General features: G+C 48.8%; 2 long non-coding RNA genes across 2 annotated transcripts in view; one reads left to right on the top strand and one right to left on the bottom strand.

Moving 5' to 3' along the window:
• The window catches only part of LOC111812884, a 3582-nt gene extending 1564 nt beyond the window's left edge, over positions 1-2018 (top strand). The window contains exon 2 of the long non-coding RNA XR_002818258.1: positions 1845-2018. This is a non-coding gene — a long non-coding RNA (uncharacterized LOC111812884). The remainder of the gene's footprint in view (positions 1-1844) is intronic.
• A 3387-nt stretch (positions 2019-5405) lies between these two features.
• LOC111812786 lies at positions 5406-7824 on the bottom strand. The gene is made up of 3 exons (XR_002818189.1): positions 7699-7824; positions 6229-6320; positions 5406-5543 (listed from the first exon to the last, which is right to left on the bottom strand). It is a non-coding gene; the product is annotated as an uncharacterized LOC111812786 (long non-coding RNA).
• Between the last annotated feature and the right edge of the window lie 3378 nt (positions 7825-11202).

Genomic DNA, 11202 nt, shown 5'->3' with positions numbered 1-11202 from the left:
AGACCAAACCACAAAGGGAGAAGGAAAGTAAAAGCAAGTGTTTTGTCTTTTTTGGCTCTGGGAATTTATTCTTTTTTTTTTTTTTTTTTTTTTGTGGAACTGGGGATTGAACTCAGGCCCCTGTGCTTGCCAGGCAAGCACTTATTCCACTGAGCCATCTCATTGGCCCCTTAGCTCTGGGAATCAAACTCAGGGTTTCATGCATCCCAGGCAGGTGCTGTGCCACTGAGCTACATCCCCGAGCAGTGTCTTTCCAGAGGAGTCACTATCACACAAGTAACAATCCTTTGTTCTCACCTAAGTCACATCACACTGACTGTGACAGCACCCAACTTGTGCTTGGGTCAGGGCCCGTGAGCATGGCAGGCTGGGCCCCTTAAACACAGCCAGCCTAGGAGAGAGGTCTGGAACAATGTGGCCTCCTGGCCCATCCAGAGGCCCCTTGAACTTTCCTCTCTGGTCAGGCCCAGAGGAGGCTAAGCTCCCCAGTGGGCCCAGTGGATGTACAACCATTCTTATTACTTAACATATTCTTTCTTTCTTTTTTTTCTTTTTTCTTTTTGCAGAACCAAGGATTGAACTACTGAGCCATCTCCCCGATCTCAGGCCTCGCGCTTGCCAGTTGCCAGGGAAGCGCTTATGCCACTGAGCCATCCCCCCTAGCCCCACCTACATATTGTTTCAAAGCTTAAATTTGGCTGCTGGGTGGCCTGGTGGGTTTCCATGTCACAGCTTATGTACCCTTCCATTCAGTGCCTTAACATGTGCCTTTGCCATTCCTTGTCATTCAGTGATTCACCTAGGTAGTACTTATTTTTTACTTATTTTTTTTGGCAGAACCAGGGATTGAACTCAGGCCCTTGCACTTGCCAGGCAAGTGCTTATTCTACTGAGCTATCTCTCCTGCAGTACTTTCTATTTCAATGCTAGGGATCTAAGGATGAATCAAGCCAGACTTACTCCAGTCCAGAATCTAGACGTTTCCATCTCCTACTAGGCGTCCTACTTTCCTACTACAATAGCCCAAAAACCAGGAGAGGCTGTCCTTGTTCAACAGTCCTACCAGCCACGTGACCCACTTGAAACAATCTATTTATTCTCTGTGGGCTTCTCTCTCCTCACCTGTCAAATGTCAAGTCGATCTTGAAGTCGCTCCTCCCACCCTCCCTCCTTCAGGGGCTCACTATGAATTTCTGTATCAATGCCTAGGGCTGTAGAAAGGCCAGCAGTGTCACAGGTCACTTTTACAGCATTCAGCCCTTCCAGCTAAAATCAGTGGAAAACCAGGCCAAATACTAAGCCCTTCCCCCTCTCTAACTTGCCCTTGGAAGATTTCCTCTTGGGTGGTGGCCAGTCTAGCATCTCTGGCCCTGTGGGCTGCAGACATGATGTGGTTGCCTCTTGGGCTAACAGCTGGAGCAAGACAGTATCAGGTTAAGTTAGGTCCTTCTTATCTTTTCTAGAGCGATAAGGACTTCCCCTCCCCAAGAGGTGGGGAAGCTCAGAGTTACTGGATTTATTCGGGGCTTTTATTTATTTTTTGTTTTAGCCAATTTGGAAGAAAGAGCCAATGACCTCTTCTTTAAAAAACAAAACTAGTCAGGAAGTGTGCTGGGCATGAGTGGCAGGGACTAAGGGTGTAATTACAGGGTTTTTGTTCAGCATTTTCATGTAATTAAATCCAAAGGAAAGCGATCCTGGCCCGGGCTTCTTAGATGCACGGCTGACCAGAGCTGTGCTGTGTGCTTGACAGGGAGGAAAGACAGAGGGAGGATGGATTTGCTTTTCACCTGAAAAGCGGGTTTCTCGTCTTTATTAATATTTTTATATCCCTTTTCCAAAAGGTGGCGGATCATTCGTCTTTCATTCGTTCCCACTGCGGTCTCCTTGGTGACATTTCCCAGCCGTTCGCAGCCTTGTAGCCACTCATTTCCCTTTACTGCCGACTCTCCCCCTCCACTGTTACACATTGCTGCTTTCTGCCTCGATGCCCACACAATAAACCCGTTGCAAAATCCATAGCCTAGCTTCCTTGCCTCCGGAGTTTCGATCCCAGCGACCTCCGACGCCGCGCAGTAGTCCCTCCTTTTGTTTGGAAGTCTCCGGCTTTTTCCGTTCCGCTTTACATTGCTTCTTATCATCAACGCCCCCACCCGGCCGTCCCCGAAGCTGCCTCGGTTTCCTTTCCACCCGCAGGCTCCGAGCCGCGGCACTGCCCCGAGCGTTCGACCTAGGTCCAGAGCTGCGGGGCGTGCGAGCGCCTCTCCGCCCCTCCCCGAGCCCTCGCTGGCCCTCTGACGTCCCCAACACGTTGGGGACGGCCAGCCTCAAACGTCTGCTCACATTCTTAAGAGCAGGAACCCGATCCACCCCCAAAACCACGCGCCCCGAAGGAGGGGCCCTTGCAGTCCCGAGAGGGCGGGGCTCTGCTGGCCCCGCGGCGCCCTCCTCTCCTGTCCTCCTACACCCACTCGAACCCCGCAGCTTCCCCCCACAGTCCCCTTCACCTACTCTTCCCAAGAACAGATTGTTTATCAGGACGGGCAGCCAAGAAACCTACTCCTGCTTCTGGCCTCTGCCAGAGATTAATCACACTTGGGAACAGCACAGGACTTGGCTGTGCCGAGGCAGGGCAGGGCGTGTGGGGTTGCCGGGAGGAGGTTAAGAGGAAAGACCGGTAAATTTGACATTTGATAAACTGACCAAATCCAGGCCACTGCTACCTCTCTGCTCCTTTATTTTAGTAAGTAGCGCGAAGGACTGAATTATATTTCATTCCTACTCCTACCCCACCCCCATATCGCCCCTCCTCCAAGGCCCCCTCCTTCTCCAGGTCTTCACGTTTGATGCTTTAATAGTACTGACTGGCTTTTAATTCTGATTACATTCTCAGCTGGCTCTGTGTGTGTGTGTGTGTGTGTGTGTGTGTGTGTGTGTGTGTGTGTTGGGGCCTGGCAAGACACACTCACAAACCACCGGACTGCCTGACAAATCCCCTTTTCATCCTTCTCTTTGAAATGACATCAAGATGAACTGGGGGGCTGGGGGATGAAAGAAGGCATGGAAAAAAGAGAGGGAGGGGGAAGTAATTTATGTGCTTTTCTAAAGCCGCTAGTAAAATTCCTAAGAGAGAACAAATGCCAAAATTGACTTTTGGGTGTATTTTAGACCCGATCTCTTCAGGGTGAATCATGTCAAGGCTTAGCACTGGACCTGCAGCCTGGAAACTGAGGGAAAGACACCCAGAACACCCCTTTGGGCAGGGAGCTACCCTTCCGAAGGAGGTGGGATGGGTATCTGCCCTCACCAGATTCCTCTCCATCCGGATTTTTTTTTTTCTGTAATTCATTGCAAGATGGATTTTTAAAAACAACAAAATTGGGGGCTGGGGAGATAGTTCAGTGGTTTAACCGCCTGCCTGGCAAGCGCAAGGTCCTGGGTTTGATCCCCAGTATCCCCCTAAAAAAAGTAGAAACAACAAAATTGGCACTGATAAAAACCAGCGATAAAAAATTCCCTATAAAACATAATTCCCAAAGAGAAGGTGCAAAACCTATTTGATCCAAGATACAGACATCTCCACTCTGGATGTGTTCCCCTCCTCTTTGCTTTACAACTCTGAAGACATCAGGTTAGGGAAAGGTAATAAATAGTCCTTACACAGCAGGGTCTGAACGAGTGAAAACAGTTTACTGAAATTAATGGTTCTCCCTTCAACCAAAAACCTCCACTTTGGAATTAATGCCAGACATAGTTTTCCTAAACTCTATCCAACAGCCTAAGCAGCAGACAATTTTCGTTCTATTTGTGCTGGAAAATAAAGCCTGAGCCCTTGATCTCAGTGTATATTTTCGTTTAAAAAAAAAAAAATCAGCAGTGTGAACGCTATGCCAGTTTCCACTGTCTGCCAGGAGAAGCCCTGTGCTCTAGGCAGTGCACGCCAGTCAGAAGGTATTTGGTAAACTTTCCATTGAAAATGGTCTCGGAACTCCGCCCTCAGCAGTGGCCCCAGAGCTGCTTTCATCGTGACATCTGAGAAATCCAAAGAAAGCTCCAGAAAGAGCTGCACTCTCAGTGACAACCCTCTTCCGTACAGCTCTTAGAAAAACTGGATATAAACAAGCTCTTGCGTTTGCCTGCAAGACCTCCAATCCCCAGCTTAAATGCAGCTGTAAAATGTGGTGCAACCCGAGCCCCCATCCTCTACTTCCCACCCCCAGCACTCGGGAGTCTATGCTTCCGAGGAGGCTGCTTTTATATTGTATTTCTAAGGCTGAAAAGCACGCGCGCGCGCGCACACACACACAACCATGCATTTCCACCAGCGGTTATGGGGTTACCGCAGGTACAGGGGGATTCGGCTGTGATTCTAACCTGCCCCTCCACCCCCATTATTAAGAAAAGCCCATCGTGGGCAGCCGGCGTTCTGGTTTTCATTGTGCAGTCTGCACTGGTGACACAGGACATGTGGAAAATTTTGAGAGCACTGCGGTGAATGGCGTGGAGGGGGGGGGCATAGGCAGGGGGAGGAAGGGGAGAGGAGGGAGCCAGTTACTTTTTAGCTTCCGCTAAGTACTTGGCAGCTCGCCAGGCCCGAAGGATTCTGGGAAGCGAAAACCTCCCCTGTATAAACTGCCAGCTTTAAGCAGCCCTGACAATTCTGCTCCTTCCCAACTTGGCAGCCGTTCAAAGTGCTCTTTCATTTGAAATGCTGGAAGCCTGCCATGTGCAATGCAGATTTGCTGTGCCTGTGCGCAGAAGGAACTGATAAATGCCGTTGCAGTTGCCATGGGGACAGGAGGCTATCAGAATGGCCTTGTGATCCGCAGCCTCTCAGCGCGGCAGGCTCTCGCTCCCTCCTCCCTCTAGTCAGTGAGATGGTGAAATAAATGTTCTGGAAAAAGGTTAACCCTCCCGGATCTGGTTCCGAAGCTGAGAGAAGGTTAACCCCTAAGCACCTCCTAGGCCCTAAATGCCTGCCAGAACACAGATCCGAACACATTGTCCTTGGGTGGGGCATCGAGCCACACCCTCCCCCTTTCTTCCGGTTCCCTGGAGACTTTCACAAAGCTGTGTTTTTAATAGAGCTTTTCAGCAAGCCCAAGTGTAAGTCTTTGAGTCATCAAAACCCGGATGTAAACACAGCAGCCCTAACATTCTGCACAGTTTGCGTGTATTTTATCTTTTTAATAATATTTAGCTGGCGATTTAAAACTGCAAGCATGCCAGATATTTTAGCCAACCACTTACATCATGCAGCATCCATCTTAGGGAGAGTGCCTGCCTGTCCTTCGCTCTCCCTACCCTCCCCACTCCGAGACTGTAGGGAATCCGATCTTTCCAAAGCCCTCTTATTACAGGGTGGCAAACCAAGTCCCTTAATGAAGGTGACATCACCATAGGCACCAATGCACAGAGTTTGTTCGTCAGAGACAAGACACTGGGTGAGGCAAGGTGAGACAGATCTGACATTCACGCTGTGACTTCAGGTGGCCGTGTGAGGCGGCTGCAGTGGGGATCACCGGCCCCCCATTTTGCAGGAACTGCCATTTGAAACACAACAGGATTCAGTATGCACAAACAAAATCATGCTATTCAGATTTAGTATATTTTTCAGGTCTGTCACGCCAGTTCTCTGGGTGGCCTGTCTAATGGGGAAGAAAATGAAATACTCTACTGTAACCAAAGCCTATGGAAACCAAGGAGGTTTAGAAATTTATTTGCACTAGGGGTAGAAAGGTGAGCAGATTTGCTGCTTCACTCACTATTTCCTGAAGGCTTCCTGAACCTACACTTTCTTTGGCATCCCGGGAAGGAAATGTATTTTTCCTGTGGCTTTTAGTATTTTCTGCTAAATATATTTCAGGGCACTGTTTACCTAGGGTTTCAGCTTTCAGACCTTTGCATACTTTCTCACACCTTAAGGCAGTTCCACTGAAACCTGGTGTTATGTTAATTAAAGAGGACTTTGTGTGCAAGGGGTTGTGGTCTGGGGAGTTCTGTTTGGGGCTGCCTGTACAATGAGGGCTTCAAGTTGAGGTGACAGTCAGAGGCCTATTTGGTTCTTGAAGCCCTTTGGACAAAGCAGACCCTCCAAAGCTCACACAAATCCTTGAATACAAGTGTCTAACCAGACAAGGTGTTCCTTCCTAAGGAGGCCAGGACAGAGAGAAGAATGAAAATGTCCCCATTTCATGGGGTTCAGCTGCAGTTTTTTTCTGTACCTACTTCTGTCTGGGCGTCTGCTCATGATTGTCAGGGCAGACATGGTCAGGGCAGCACGCTCTGTCTCACTGGAATTTCCTGATTCCAGAGTAGCCCTTTCCAAATAAATAAATTAATCAACAAAAGCCATCTGCTTCACCTTGCTGGGAGGCACAGAGCTGAAAGGTTAGTGTTAAAAAGCAATTTTTAGAAACAGTTGGCCTTTAAGACATTTTGAGATGGGTTTTCAGCTTGGAATTAAAGTGGAGTTGGAGGCAGAAATCAGGTGATTTAAAAAGCACCCCCACCCTTCCCAGACAGCCGGGCAGCTGGGCTTGGGCCCTGGCAGCTGCTCAGCCTTGGCAAGCCAAAGGCGGATTGCTGGTGGTGACTCTTTCCCCAGGTTGACGGACATGTTTCTGTGCCGAGCACAAGACATGTTTCCTGACTGTGTGAATCAGAGGCTGTATTTTTAACCCAGGGCTCCTGGTGACAGTTTTAAGCTGGAAGAACAAAGCAGCCCATGATGTGAACCTATCATCAGGGTCTAGAGATAAAGAATCTGTCCTAAGTGCTCGCCACCTATAGCTCAGATGTATTCTTTTCATGTTTTAATCCAGCTAGCCACAGCCAACTGCCACGAAGGTTCGCATTTCAGATGTTACCCATTCTCTCTCTGTGGCCTTGCAGTGCTCGCTTATTGGATTTCAGTGAGAGGCTTTGCAAAGCCATTTTTGGGTCTCGAGTGCTTCCCACATGGGAAAGCCTGGGATTTCAAACAGCCATGACATGGTTGGTGTTCTCCTTGGCTACAGCTGGGGTCATCACTAAGGGGTGTCCATGGCGTGGCCCCTGTATACCAGGACCCTAAGAGCCAGCTTCCCAGAAATCCATATGTTAGGAAGGTCTGTCCTAGGCCAGTTCAGGAGTGCCAACGGGAACAATTCCCTTTTGTTTTGTTGTCTAGCATGTGACCAGAATGCTGCTAGCTAATTTTAACCCCACCAAAGTGCAGCTGGGGGGGGGAAAAAAAGCAACAACTATCGTACATCTGGAGAGAAAAACGCCGTGGGTTGGATAAAAGCTTTTTCAGCCTGTGTTCCTTCCTGTTTCAGTTTCCAAACTTGCATTATCGGTAACCTGAAAAATGATGAGTTTCACCAAATTCCTGGATGTTGCGAAAGAGGACAATGAGTCTATTTTGAGCACTGCGAGTGTAGCTGGCTTAGACCTTGGAAGCCATTGTTTCTCGGCAGGGAGGGCATGGAGGGGTTTCCTGGTACTTTCCTTCTTAGGGTCTCATAGCCTCTGGGGTACTGCTGGAGGTACACTCCGTGGCTGCCCTGTAGGCTGAGCTGTGGCAGTCCATGTGGGAACTGGTAGGATGACCTGGGGCATGACCTAGGATGGTAGAAAGGAGTGCTTGAATAGGAATAGTAGAATCAGGAAGAAGTGGAGGGGCAGGGGAGATGGCTCAGTAGAATAAGCGCTTACCTGGCAAGCGCAAGGGCCTGAGTTCAATCTGGGTTCCCCCAGTGGGGAGGGGTGTGCTGCTGTCTCAGTTTCTCCAGAGTGCACCAGGAGCTGGTGGAAGGCTTGGTTGAGTTCCTCACTCTGGATACTGTCTGCTAGGTGGCCAGCCATGCTAGTGCAAAGGCACAGACTCTCCAGTATGAGGCAGTGTGCAGCCAGCCAGGCAGCTGTGGCCACTGGGACAGAGCCGGGTAGTAGGGAGCACTGTAGATGGCCTGAGTGGACTGCCAGCAGCTTCAGATATTGTGCTAGCGCTGTGGCCTCGCCGGGGACCTCAGCCAGGGGCACTTGGGGAACTTGTGCGGACAGCAGCTGAGGGCTTTGGCTGTCCAGAGGCCATTCACCTGCCTCATCTGACCAGTATAGTGTTTTCAGGTTTTTTTTTTGTTTTGTTTTTTTTTTTTTTTTTTTTGGGTATAAACCAAAAGCCGTCGCATTAAGCTATATCCCCAGCCCTTTACCTTTTTTTTTTTTTTTTTTTAATTTTGACAGCTTCTTCCTAAGTCACTAAATTGCCTAGGCTGGGCTGGAATTTGTGGCCCTTCTGCCTCAGCCTCCCCACCAGGATTACAAGCATGAGCCACCACATCCAGTCCAGTATGTATATATTTACAGGTTCTGGTTGTCCCCCAACCTCCTGGTTTGAATTCTCTGGTAGCGATAACATCCTTAGAAGGACAAGGAACCTCTGTCACCCCCCTGCACCCTCTAACCTGCTGGCTGCCACCTGATGGGAAGTCAAGACCCTAAATTAAGGTTCTATCAGGCAAATCCCTAAATTAAGGTTCTTTTTATCCTGTTGTTTCAAAGGCTTGTTTTAAGCAAGATGTTATGCTTTAATTAGAAACACAGAGCTCACAAGTAAGTGAATATATTTCTAAATCTTCACATTATTTTGAATATATAATATATATTTACAATGGGTTTTTTTTTTTTTTTTCCCCATAATATTTTTAGGAGACAAATTGCAATGAGATCAGTGCAAAACAAATTTGTAGGACAGTTTTTTTTTTGGAACCGGGGATTGAACTCAGATTCTTGCGTTTGCCGGTCAAGTGCTTATCCTACTGAGCCATCTTCCCGGCCTCTATTTACAATGTTTGAGTTCCCTTTTTTGTTTGTTTGGGTTGTTTGTTTTTTTGAGATAGGGTCTCGCTGTGTAGTCCGCCTGGAACCCTCATGATCCTCCTGCCTCAGCCTCTTGAGTGCTACAATTATACAATTATGGGATGCATCACTATGCCCAGATGACTCTCCTTCCTTGCACTGCACAGTGTGGGGGGGTGGGGGGGGTGCGGGGGTGTCAGTCTAGTCAGAGCTCCTATCTCTAAGACCCGTGACAGAGAGGCTCTCTGCACAATGGATTGTGAGGGCCACCCTAAGCCCCCTCCTGGGGCTTCTCACTTTACAGATTAAAGCCTGCCCCTCCTGTCAATGCAACCCATTCCTCACTTACCTTTCAGCCAGAGGATTGCTGAATGTTTCCTAATAGCTCCACAGCTGGAATGCAGCTGCTCAGGGTAGAGCAAACAGAGCTCCCTATAGGTCAGCAGGGTGAGGGAGGCAGGACGCCCTCCGGGAAGGTTGGGCAAGTCCTTCTTTCTAGAGCAGAACTCAAGAATGCGCTGGACCTTCTGGTGTGAAAAGTTTCCAGATGGAGGGAGGAAGGGTAGGTTTTTGCCCTCTGGGCAGATTCCAAAAATTTACTTTGGGACAGGCCAACTATTTTGAAGTGGCCTTTCAGGAAAACAGCACAAATGTTTAAGTTGACCTGGAAACCCCTTCCCTTTTCCCCTTTCCTACAGTCTGGTCTGTTCCCTTAAGCATTAATCACCAGGAACATTTGCCTAAGCTTCTCGCCTCCCTCACCTCTCTATTATTATTGTTGTTATCTTTGGTTCAGGGAAACTTTTGGAAGCTTTCCCAGGCTGCTGCTATAGAATATTTCCAGGAAAATGCATAAGGGCGTCTGTGTTTGGAGCTTCTCTGGAGGGGGCTGGATATGTTTTGCAGAGAGACTGAGCCGGGGGGCAGCCAGATCTTGTGTGACAGTCCAGCTAAGCAAAAGGGCAGACAGCTCTGGAAAGATCTGTGAGTGTTGGAAAGTGCTGAAACAGAGGCGTGGTTTAGCAAGCCTGGCTCTTCTGACCCCTTTCAGCTTTGTGTTATCGAACCTGCCCAGATGCCAGGCTGTGAACTGCCCCCCTTCCCGTGTCACCAGGAGATAGATATGCTGAGAACAGCTGGGTGCGAGGCTTGGACTTCATTCCGCAGTGAGCTGCACTTGTACTTTTGGTCGAAAGAGCACTTGCCAGATACAGCTGCAAAAATTCAGGGAGTCCACACCAGCCCACAGACCCAGTGGATGAAAGGGTCCTTGGGGTGAGGGCACCAAGGTGACCCCAGACTAGGCCAGCAAGGATGCACTTGGGCCCAGTAACTCGCATAAAGTCACCTTCATGCAGGTGTCAGAAACATCCATACCCAGCTGGGCATGGTGGGAATGCTGTAGGCAGCTGAATTAGATAGAAATATTATAGGCCGTCAGACAGGGCCAGGCCCTCAAGGACAGTATGGAAGACAAGGTGACTTTGCAACTTGGAAGAGTCAGACACTCTTATATGGGCCAGACCTCAAGACAAAAGTAAACAAATGCAGTCACATACTTCCCTAGGGATGGGCATCAGTGATTGGTACTCTATTTATTTTTATTATTTATTTATATTTTTCATTTTAGAGAAGGCTATACAGGGTGTTCAGAGTCTCATTACTAGATCGGACTCGTAGTGATCCACCTGTTTACAGCCTCCCAAGAGCAGGCACCACGCCCAGTCTCTGGGGGCGGGGTCTGCAAGGGAGGCCCAGCAGGCCTGGGGATAGAATCCCCAGGCCCCTGTGCCTGCTTGCAGGCGCTTTAATCTGCTGAGCTATTTGTTCGCCCTTGATGGATATTCTTTTTTTTTTTTTCCTTTGGAACCAGAGATTGAATTCAGGCCCTTGTGCTTGCCAAGCAAAGGCTTATTCTGCTGAGCTATCTCCCAGCCCCTTGATTGATATTCTAAGCAGGTATCAATCACCTTGAAAGAGCCCTGAAGAGTCACTAACCCAACCCCCAACAGGAAGGGATCCTGTCCCGTATTCATGCCCGCTTGCTATGTGACTCCATGTGGTACTAGATTTAATAAATTTGACCTGAGCAATGGTGCTTGTAACCTCATTGGTTGACCACAGTTTCGTCCCACCTTATGCTCACCTAAGCGAGTTCCCATGTCTTCACCACCTTAGACTCGCCTCACCACATGGTTTTACTCTATAAAAGTCCCTGGAAGAGCCAGCTTCCTGGGCACAACCTGCTTGGTGGCCCCCTTCTGTCTTTCTCTCAGACAGAAGCTTTCTTTCACCCAATAAATATGTTCTGCTCTGAACCTCCTTTTGTTTCTAAGATTCGTTCTTTGATTTTAGAGA

This window comes from Octodon degus, unplaced genomic scaffold (assembly GCF_000260255.1).
Source record: "Octodon degus isolate 3935 unplaced genomic scaffold, OctDeg1.0 scaffold00007, whole genome shotgun sequence".
NCBI lineage: Eukaryota > Metazoa > Chordata > Mammalia > Rodentia > Octodontidae > Octodon > Octodon degus.
The sequence above is the reverse complement of the archived record's forward strand: the minus strand, read 5'-3'. Positions and strand labels throughout refer to the sequence as shown.